Consider the following 9337-nt stretch of genomic DNA (forward strand, 5'->3'; position numbering starts at 1 on the left):
ACCAAATTGGAATGGATATTGTGGAACCTTAGATGATCCACTTTGTTTCGTTTTTTTTTCCATCTATGCATTTTCTTCAAAGAATGTCAATGTATGTTGTGTAGAAAAAAAGGTGCAAATTTAGTACACATTTGATTGATCTTTTAGTTCTAATCATGGCTGTATGCTTTGTTGCGATATAGTAAATGATATTTATCAAATGTGTACTTTTTGACAGGCCTGCTCACAGCCGTGCTTGTCTTACAGTATTTGCCTTTTAGAAAGTTTTATTGTGCAATATTGTCTACAAATCACTTTCAGACAGATTTACCCGCAGAAAATCCCTTCAACGGCGGACCGGCGTTATAAAAGATGTTGTTTTTATTGGTTTAGCTACATGGAGGGGAATGTCATTATGGTGAAAAAGTCCTAACTGTCAAAGTGAACTTATCACAGTGATGATATTAATATATGTATGTTGCAATGCTGTCTTCTTGGGGGGTGCTTTGAAGCGGGGGAAAAGACGCATTTGCTACAATTGGACTGACTGATGAGTTCTGGCCGTGTGGTTCTTTTCCGAGGGGCATGTTTGGACGGTGCCCACCGGCGGGAGACACATTTTTCATTTTCTGTCACCGGCTTTATCTTTTATTCCCAGCGCTTTCATTAAAATGTAAAAGAGGAGACATAACCTCCCACCCTCAATCCCTTTTGCATACACGTTAAACTGCTCTCATGATTTTCCTTCTCTATATTATGTGCAAAAATACACCGCGGTACCACCCCCACCACACCCCACCCCCACCTGTTCACATCATCACTGCTGCCCTCAGCTGGCTGGTTCAAAAGGGAGGGCAGCTCTTTGTTTCCTGAAAAAGATGAAAGCGTGTGGAGTGGAAGGCGGTGTGCTAATAACGGGCTCTCACGTGAATTATCTGGTCCGTGCGGCTCAGCGCTATCCCGGAGTGGTTTTGCACCACATCAAGGTTCCCACCGCCTGTGCAGGCTCGCTTTTGAAGAGCTCGGAACCCCTCGTGTTGCATGACTGATTGACTTTTTCTGGATAAACCCTATCAGCATTCTGCTTGCCACTCTGGCTTTCACCACCAGCCGCCGGTTTTATCCTTCTTTGTTGCGGCACCACAAAAAACCCTTCAATTTGCACAATTATCAGTCGCAAAAATGGCAAAACATATTCTAGATGAGCCAAATACCATTCATCATATCCAATCCAAAAAGTCAATCAATACCCTTTTACTATCACTGATACCAGATGGGTGACGATAACCACAGAAATCATTGCATCCTTGTTGTCGTGTTTCCCATTACATGTATTAGCTGCCTCGTGCTACCTGTTTTTCTCTCCTTAGAACGCACAGATAAGGCAAAATTCCAAGAAAGTGCAGTTAGATGTTAACTTCTTTTCACGCTTGTATGACAGTTAGGAATGTGGAAAATAGCGTGCTGCTTGACTCGCCTCCAGCCTACATTTTAAACTCAGCATGCCTTCATGCATCGTCATTGGGTGAGTACTTTTACTTTAGTTTGATTTTGTTGTCGTTTTCAACTTCTTTTCACGCTTTTATGACAGTTAGGAATGTGGAAAATAGCGTGCTGCTTGACTCGCCTCCAGCCTACATTTTAAACTCAGCATGCCTTCATGCATCATCATTGGGTGAGTACTTTTACTTTAGTTTTATTTTGTTGTCGTTTTCAACTTTTTTTCACGCTTGTATGACAGTTAGGAATGGGAAAAGAAGTGCGCTGCATGATTTGCCTCAGGTCTAGCTTTTAAACTCAACATGCTTTCATGCATCGTCATTGGGTGAGTACGTTTACTTTAGTTTTATTTTGTTGTAATTTTCAACTTCTTTTCACGCTTGTATGACAGTTAGGAATGTGGAAAATAGCGTGCTGCTTGACTCGCCTCCAGCCTACATTTTAAACTCAACATGCTTTCATGCATCGTCATTGGGTGAGTACTTTTACTTTAGTTTGATTTTGTTGTAGTTTTCAACTTCTTTTCACGCTTCTATGATAGTTAGGAATGGGAGAGAAGCGCACTGCATGATTTGCCTCCAGCCTACATTTTAAACTCAACATGCTTTCATGCATCGCCATTGGGTGAGTACTTTTACTTTAGTTTTATTTTGTTGTAGTTTTCAACTTCTTTTCACGCTTGTATGACAGTTAGGAATGGGAAAAGAAGTGCGCTGCATGATTTGCCTCCGGTCTAGCTTTTAAACTCAACATGCCTTCATGCATCATCATTGGGTGAGTACTTTTACTTTAGTTTTATTTTGTTGTAATTTTCAACTTCTTTTCACGCTTGTATGACAGTTAGGAATGTGGAAAATAGCGTACTGCTTGACTTGCCTCCAGACTACATTTTAAACTCAGCATGCTTTCATGCATCGTCATTGGGTGAGTACTTTTACTTTAGTTTTATTTTGTTGTCGTTTTCAACTTCTTTTCACGCTTGTATGACAGTTAGGAATGGGAGAGAAGTGCGCTGCATGATTTGCCTCAGGTCTAGCTTTTAAACTCAGCATGCTTTCATGCATCGTCATTGGGTGAGTACTTTTACTTTAGTTTGATTTTGTTGTAGTTTCCAACTTCTTTTTACACTTGCATACCAATTGGGAATGTGGAAAGTAGCATGCTGCTTGAGGGGCAGCCCTTTTAGTTTACTTCTATTTTGTTGACTTGTCCAGCAGTTAGCTTCTTTTTACACTTTTGTGACAGTGCGAAAAGAAACGCAATAAATGGCGTTGACCTGCGTACGCCACTTTCTTAAATGCTACGTGTCTCCTTGATGCATCACCACAGGGTAAGTCCTAGTGGCGTCCAGGGGCAACCAACAGCCAATCGAACCGTGGACAATGACAGGACCGCTATATGAAGTCTTGAACCCTGCAAGTCTTGAACGCTCCTGATCTTCGCAGCGTCAGCGAGTCACATGTTGCTGTTTTTATTGGTCCACTTGTAGTTTTTTTTTGTACTTCTCTTCAAATTCATGTTAAAATCTCGCCTTGTCTTGTTCCCGTGGGCATTGACTCGTCTTGTGACTTAGGTGACTCGTGACACAAGTGTTTTTTATTTTACTTCTATTATACACCGGTCTACTTACACTTTTATGTGACAGTTCCGAATTCTAGAAAGCATGACGTTGACTTGCCTATACCACATCCTTAAATGCAATATTTTTTTCAATGAGTAGTTTTGCTTTAGTTTAGTTTTATTTTATTTTTTAACTTGCAGTTGTACGACTGTTAGTAATGTTGTGACTGTACTTAAAAATAGTTGTTGTGCGTCCTGAGAGGTCAGACTTTTCTTTTCCGGGTGTCAGTCATCATTTTGTTTATGATGTTGCCGTGGAGAAAGTAATCATAAGCGTAATTATTCCCACAGCCTGATTATGCATGTGGCATTTGTGTTAATGGAGATTTATTTGCAGTAATGAAAGTGTAGTCTTGTGGAACATTGCTTTTTTCCTCCCACGTTGGAGGTGGTGGACCGTTGCATCTAATCAGCCCAACACGGTTCACATAAAAGAGCAAGGCTCCATCTTAAGCCTGGTATCAGGATCTGAGCGGGATGATGGGAATCCCACCGGGGCCGGATCGTCTTCTCGTAGATGTGTAAGATCTCCTCCTGCTGCATCGTCAGGATGTAACGCCTCGTACGAGACATGCTTTCACAGCGTCGGAAGCAACAACGTACTTCTTCATTGATATATATATATATATAATATATATATATTTACAACAAGAAATTGTAAAAATTGTGATATGCTTTCCACACACATGGCCATTCGTTTAAGGATTAAGGACTAATCCCAAAAATGTTCTATAATTCATTGTGTTGTGATTGCCTTGCCTGCGGCATCCCAGTGGCTCTCTGGGTAATCATTTTGTTGTCAGCTTGTTGTCGGGTTTCATTGCAGCATGACTACAGAGTAGGTACTACTTGGATATGAATACTCCAACGTCGCATTTAAATATCGAAACATGACACAATCAGCACAGAAACAGAAACGGGGCTGTGAGCTAAGATGCTCTCAATGTCCATCAATGTGTCATCAATGTGTCATCAATACAGGAGGAACACCAGGGCGAAATTAGTGAAATGGGATTATTATTGTTCACGGAATTATTTGGGAAAAAAATAGAACAAATATTTTTACAAATCTGAGATTGAGAAAATAAAGTTACACATTTATGAGAATAAAGTCTTAAACTTAGGAGACTAAAGTCAGAAATTTACATAATATTACAAGAGCAAAGTTGTACATTTATGAGAATAAAGTCTAAAGTTTATGGGGAAACAGTAGTAATATTACGAGTATAAAGTAATATTAATGAGAATCACGTCCAAACTTTACGGGGAAAAAGTAGTAATATTACAAGTATAAAGTCGTACATTTATGAGAATAAAGTCTAAAGTTTATGGGAAAAAGTAGCAATATTACGAGTATAAAGTCCTACATACATGAGATAAAGTCTAACGTTTATGGGAAAAAAGTAGTAATATTAAGAGTATAAAGTAATATTAATGAGAATCACGTCCAAAATTTATGGGGAAAAAGTAGTAATATTACGAGTATAAAGTCCTACATTAATGAGAATAATGTCTAAAATTTACGGGGAAAAAGTAGTAATATTACAAGTATAAAGTCGTACATTTATGAGAATAAAGTCTAAAAATTATGGGGAAAAGTAGTAATATTACGAGTATAAAGTCCTACATTTATGAGAATAAAGTCTAACGTTTATGGGGAAAAGTAGTAATATTATGAGTACAAAGTCGTACATTTATGAGAATAAAGTCTAAAGTTTATGGAAAAAGTAGTAATATTACAAGTATAATGTCGTACATTCATGAGAAGAAAGTCTAAAAATTATGGGGAAAAAGTAGTAATATTACAAGTATAATGTCGTACATTCATGAGAAGAAAGTCTAAAAATTATGGGGAAAAAGTAGTAATATTACAAGTATAAAGTCGTACATTTATGAGAATAAAGTCTAAAATTTACAGGGAAAAAGTAGTATTACTACAAGTATAAAGTCGTACATTTATGAGAATAAAGTCTAAAGTTTATGGGAAAAAGTAGTAATATTACGAGTATATAGTCCTACATTTATGAGAATAAAGTTGTAATATCACATCATACTTTTCAGATACACTTTCCTCTTGCTTCAGGCAAGCATTTACTGATCCCGAGGGAGCAAAAGTGAGCAGTTTGAAATTGACATTAGCATGTCTAGCCGTTGTCACTTGCCCCGCCCCCTCCACGCCCCCCTCCATTCGCCCAAGACCGAAGGCCATTTAAGTGCCCTCTTTCTTAGCTGTCTCATAGACAGTAATGTCTCGTAGAGTTATGAGTTTTTTCTCATAAATGTAGTTCTTTATTCTTGAAATGATTATTTATTTATTCTCAGGCATTGCCCGAGACAGCAGTGAAAATGGGGGACCTATGTGACCTTTGGCCTTCGTCAAAGGTGATATCATGACTTTTTCTCCTCGTAAATTTATGACTTTATTCTTGACTTTTTTCTTTCTATGTGGTACTAATACTCCGTCATACACTATCATGTTATGGTTGGCATTTTTTTACATTAACAATAATACATCAATTGATTTTTTATAATTTGAAATAATTATACATATGTGTTTGTGTATGTCAGGTTTAAACCCCAACACTTGTAAAAAACGCTGCCTGTACAAAGGAAGACACAGAGAGGGGAGTTTCTTTTTACTTGCAAGGAGAGTGATGGAGACTGCACAGTCACAACCCTCCGACCAACTCTGAAACAGTCTCCATTCTCCTCGCTATTTATTGAATCAGGAACGCCCTAGTTACACGTGGTTTCACCTGCTAAGGGAAGGGGGGTCTAACTATTCCAGTTGAAACCGGTTCTTTTGCACAACATGTTATCCATAGTGTGTGGGTATCTCCTCTTTGGCATGTGATCTTCCGGAGACACTCACACACACACACACATATACCTTCTGGGTCACATGTAGCTATTTCCTGTCCACGAGGGTATGATAAAAATCTGTTGAGAGAATGTTCTGTCACGTTCTGTTTTCTCTAATCATGATATACACCAAATGTGCAAGCGTCACAGCATTAATCTTACTTTTGCCACGCGAGTGATATGAAATGCTTGTAGGTCATAAGAAAATAGGTCCTAAGAATATAGTAAAAATAGGTCATAAGAATATAGTAAAAATAGAATAACTTTATGTACAATTCTTCCAACAGTGTATTATAAATAGTATTATATAATATAATTATTATATATTATGCAATTATAAAAAATATTATTATTTGATTTTAAATAGTTGTAAATGATTTTTAAGTCTTTCCATCGCTTGTCCACAGCCTTTGTACAGGAATAGCTTATTTATTTATGTTGATTTGAAGTGAATATGAAATGAAAGTGAGCTAAATTATGTAGAAATGTTACTTGCTCTACTCTAAAATATGCACATGAAGTATCCATCCATTTGATGGGTAGAAAGTTGAGAAGCCAAAGTCTGTAGCAATAAATCTGAAATGAATCTGCCATCCATCTTTCTGCGCCAGCGTCCTTCTATTCAGACTGACTGAATAAGAAAATGGCTGCAAGGCAAAAAGCGTCAGGAAGAGCATCGGTGACATGTCCCTTTGCTGCCATATGAATATTCCACAATACGTCAACGTCCGTAAGGCTCGTCAGTGCAGATGCCTTCATGGTTCAACTTGTGACGATTCATCGAGATCATCAATCAGACTCACGTTTCCTGTCGGTGTTATGGCTGCATGTCCCTAAACTTTTGTCCACATTGTGTACGCATCTACGACACGTTCTCGCCACTTTCCAAGTGTTACTTGTTTGTCCTTGGCTTGACCTGAGACCAGTTCATTTGCAGTCGTGTATTTGGTGTCTTCATGGCGCGGAGATGCGCTGCAGCAAATGACCTTGTTATTTTGCACATTTGTCCAAGCAATCATGGCGCTCTCACTCAGGGCGCCGCTCTTGATTACAACTTGGCGGTCTTCAGACGGAGGCCAGCGCCAATCACTGTGAAGTCTGAAGCTGGGCGTTCATCACTAGGGATTGAAACATTATGGAGAGATGGCAGCCTATCATGCACTGTCATCACCACCAAGCCCTACCAGACACCCAAAGTTTTGTTGTGGGATACAATGAACCCAGATTTGGTCATGTGACCTACTAGAGATGTCCTGTTTGAATGCAAAGCAGCATATCATGCATAGTCGTTATCTGAAAGAGTAATCCCTGGTTTATTGCGGTTAATTGGTAACAGACCCGGGCGGCACGGTGGTCTAGGGGTTAGCGCGCAGACCTCACAGCTAGGAGACCAGGGTTCAATCCCACCCTCGGGCATCTCTGTGTGGAGTTTGCATGTTCTCCCCGTGCATGCGTGGGTTTTCTCCGGATACTCCGGTTTCCTCCCACATTCCAAAAACATGCTAGGTTAATTGGCCACTCCAAATTGTCCATAGGTATGAATGTGAGTGTGAATGGTTGTTTGTCTATATGTGCCCTGTGATTGGCTGGCGACCAGTCCAGGGTGTACCCCGCCTTACGCCCGAAGCACCCCCCGCGACCCTCGTGAGGAAAAGCGGTAGAAAATGAATGAATGAATGAATGGTAACAGACCCGACTATGGTATAAGTGGAATATTTAGTGGAATAATTAGGAGTTAGGGCAGAGAACCTAAATATGTTTTTTTTTAACCAAATACAATATATCATTCATTCATTTTCTACTGCTTTTTCCTCACGAGGGTCGCAGGGGATGCTGGAGCCTATCCCAGCTGTCTATGGGCGAGAGGCGGGGTACACCCTGGACTGGTGGCCTACAATGTGCTGTTTTTACTATTTTAGCATCATTTTCCTGGATCTTGGATCCTGGATCCAGGAAAATGCTGGTAAAATGTCATGTACTGTCATGACTATTCTAGCATCAGCATGTCAGTTACAAGAACATGCAGTCGTAGCACCCTTCTTTTTGATTTCTTTTCCGACATAGACACTTTAGACATGTTCGTGTACCCGGTCCTGGTAAATACCTGGTGAATAAATGATCCTCATCTCTATAAAAGGAGATTAGAATGCAGTTATAAGTCAAGACATTCATTTCTCTGCAGTGCAATGTTAAAAATGTTACCTCCTTAAAAGACCATCCAGGTTTTTAGGGTTTTCCTGAACACTGTTTAAACCCAAAACCCCTCACAGTCATCCATTTACTCCCAGTGTTTGATCTCGACCCGAGTCTCATCACAAAACAAATCAAACTGTCGTCTTGGATTCATTTTTTTCAGCCCAGCCGAGCGCCTCCTCCATCAATGTCGACACCAGCAGGCAATGGTGAACGCAGCATTTACAAAAAAATGGGAATGAAGGGCTGGAGAATTGTTTCAGTGGGGTCAAGAAGAGAAAATGGGGGTCACATGACAAGCAAACACATGTTATTCCAAAGACGCTAAAATGGCGTCCACTTGGGCTCACATGTGACCCGCGTTATCCTTTTAGTTCTGCCTTTTAATTGACTCAAAAGGTCAGCAAATAATAATATTTTCTCCCGTGCATGCAGGCAGAGTTGATTTTAAGTTTTGTTTGCAGAGGACGTTGCTGTATGGGGGATTTTTGCTGCACAAATAAACCTTCCCCCCGTGCATGCGTGGGTTTTCTCCGGGTACTCCGGTTTCCTCCCACATTCCAAAAACATGCTAGGTTAATTGGCGACTCCAAATTGTCCATAGGTATGAATGTGAGTGTGAATGGTTGTTTGTCTATATGTGCCCTGTGATTGGCTGGCCACCAGTCCAGGGTGTACCCCGCCTTACGCCCGAAGACAGCTGGGATAGGCTCCAGCACCCCCCGCAACCCTCGTGAAAATGAATGAATGAATGATGAAATAAACCTTCCCACCGACCTATTTTTGTTAAAAATAAATGACATATTGTCAGATTGAAGAGAATTCATAGAAGATGCATAGATTTTGTTACAAGTCCTCCACATGCTTATTACCTGATTCAAATAGCATTGGTTGTCCGGGCATGTGAGTCTGCCCAATTACTCACAGGAAAAGGTGACCACCACTAACCTTGCATATGTTTTCTCCTGTACAAATATTGTAACATTTTAGCATGACTAGTCAGACTTTTGCGGTGGAAGCTATCTGCATGGAAATTTTTAATCAAACTAAACCTCTCAGAAATGGTGTCTCATCTATTTTGGCGTCCACAGCAGATTCTCCCCTGACAGTAACAATGTGTACCAATAATAGAGACACTTTAATACGTTTGCTGTGTGAAACGGTGAGCGGTTAGTTACCATGG

Source organism: Doryrhamphus excisus, chromosome 8 (genome assembly GCF_030265055.1).
Source record: "Doryrhamphus excisus isolate RoL2022-K1 chromosome 8, RoL_Dexc_1.0, whole genome shotgun sequence".
Classification (NCBI taxonomy): domain Eukaryota; kingdom Metazoa; phylum Chordata; class Actinopteri; order Syngnathiformes; family Syngnathidae; genus Doryrhamphus; species Doryrhamphus excisus.